This window comes from Lactuca virosa, chromosome 7 (genome assembly GCF_052849685.1).
Source record: "Lactuca virosa cultivar CGN04683 chromosome 7, Lactuca_virosa_CGN04683_v6, whole genome shotgun sequence".
Taxonomy (NCBI): Eukaryota; Viridiplantae; Streptophyta; class Magnoliopsida; order Asterales; family Asteraceae; genus Lactuca; species Lactuca virosa.
The window spans coordinates 282,260,705-282,263,493 of record NC_136432.1 but is presented as its reverse complement, the minus strand read 5'-3'; positions in this window follow the sequence as shown (position 1 = coordinate 282,263,493).

Below are 2,789 nucleotides of genomic sequence, written 5' to 3'. Positions count from 1 at the left end.
GTTTGTGTATAGATCTATACGGGGTTGACAGCCCCGCACTTGAGTTGTTCGCTACAGCTAGACTAGGCCAGTCTAGGGTGACAAACGTCTTACCTTAAACAAGCGATGCCTGAAAACGTCACGACGGGCAGATCAGTCATATCAAGTATGGTTATAACGACTCACATAGAAGTTAACTCCACTGTAAAATTTACGGAATACATATACGTTTCTATAGTTACAATTCTATACAAACACCATTTTACGGTCTTTGGGTTTAATACCACAACACTTTTTCAAGCAGAAAAATATCGGATTTCTGGGGAAAACTTACATTACACATTACATTCTACTTACAATAGAAAACATAAAATTTTCTGGAATACTCTCTTTATACATTTTCAAAATGAAAAACACACATGCCTTAATACAAGATTTGATACAAAACGTCAAACCATTTATTTCTTTTACAGAAAATATCGGATTTTCTGGCATTTACAAAGTGATACAAACTTTTCATACAAATATGCTTATGAACTCACCAACATTATATATGTTGACCATTTTTAAAATAACTTGTATTCTCAGGAAATCGTTAAACAGGTTGGCCTTCAAGAACTCATGGATTTTGATGTATTTTTTTTGCTATCATCGTACACTTATATTTTGGGAATGTAATCTTGTAAACCAAAACACTGATGTAAACAATGACTGTTGTATTATTGTATGTGTGATGATGATGTTGTCGTGATTCAATTATATACACTGTGATGGTATTACAAGATGAAGTCACCCTAACCCCCGGACGTTTCCGCCGTTTCTTCGGTTCGGGGGTGTGACATTATGAATGCGAGACGTCTCAGGCAATTACAGCCTGTATGCAACTTGCCCAATTTTTTCTAACACACTGAAAGGCCCAAAGAAACGAGGTGCTAGTTTTTCATTTCGCCTTTTTTCCACTATCTGTTGTCGATATGGTTTGAGCTTCAGGTACACCCGATCGCCTACTTCAAAAATTAGCTCCCGCCTATGCTTATCTGCTTTCATTTTCAGACTGTTGAGCTTTCAATAAATACCCCCGCAATTCTTGGAGAATCCGGTCCCGCTCTTCCAAATACTAATCCACGGAACCCACCGGAGACCCATTTTTCCCATAATATAACAAGTGTGGGGGATCCCTTCCACATATAACCCGGAAAGGTGTTGTCTTTGTGGAAGTGTGAAAGGAAGTATTTTACTAGTATTCTGCCAAAGGCAGCCAAGACACCCATTTCTGAGGAGAATTTTCCACGAAACACCATAAGTACATCTCCAAGCAATGATTCACCACCTCGGCATCGTCATCCGTTTGACGATTGTACGTTGTTCTCCGCTTTAATGTTGCACCCTGCAATTTAAACAACTCCTTCCAAAACCGACTTAAAATTTTTTAATCCCGGTCCGACACAATCGATTCAGGAATTTCGTTAAGCCGAACAACTTCTTTAAGAAACACAATAGCCACCATGACTGCCGTATAAGGATGCTTAAGGGGTATAAAATGGGCTTACTAGCTTAGATGATCCTTAACGACAAAAATTACCGTATACCCTTCTGACCGAGGCAGCTTGAAGTCCATGGTAAGTTCAGACCACATTGTGTTAGGTAACTCCAAGGGTTGTAACAGGCCACCCAGTGTCATAGTTGAGTATTTATGTCGCTGACACACATCACATTCTGCCACCCTTCTAGCCAGCTCTCCTTTTATGCCCATCCAAAAAACCTCCCTCGCAAGTCGATGGTAGGTCTTCTGAACACCTGAGTGCCCTCCTACAGTGCTCGCATGGAACTCCTTAAACACAACCGGTATCCACGCTGAGTCACTTGGTAAAACCAATCGTCCATTAAACATCAATTTATTTCGCACCAAAGAATATGTGACATCCCCAAATTCACGGTCATTTTAAAAATTTTATTTATGCTTATTTGTAAATCAGAGTATTCATTTTAAGAATAATATTGCAGAATTTGCTCCCAGAAAACATGATAAATATTTTATCAAAGCATTTCCGAAGAAATATATTTTGTTTATATTAAGACTTTGAGATGTCATCGTCAATACAGAAACTTAAGCATAAACAGACCTTACATTCATTTACACTAGTGATTTTCATCCTCTTTAATCTCTCAGTGTAATGTAGCTTCGTATCGACACCTGTGATTGAAATAAACTAAGTGGGTCAGGTTGGGAAACCTGGTGGGTACATAGGGATTACAATCCCACAATGTTATATCATATATATGTTTTAGAACTCACAATATATATAATTTCACCTCATATAAACAATTTTACCCCACCCCTTCGATCCTCACGACGACACGATCTATACTCTCGGATCTAAAATTAACCTCTTTACCTAATCCATACTCCCGGATTCGGTATGTCTCATCCATGCTCTCGGATCAATAACTATGCCCATTTCATACTCTCGGACTAGGGACAACTGACTATGTCTAATCCATACTCTCGGATTAATGAAAAATAACTATGACCTCTCCATGCTCTCGGACTAAGGACAAATGACTATGTATAATCCATGCTCTCGGATCGATGACAAATTTTAAAGTTCTACCCTCCGTGTAAATCTCACTCATACTCATAAGAAGATACTACCCAATATTCCGCTTAATTAATTTAGGTTTACTCTGTATCTCAAATCATCATATATTATCATATATGCTCTTAACACGTATTTCAGACAATAACAAATATTTCACACACAAACATATATTTAATACTTTAATCAATACTTGTATTAAAATCATGTTCA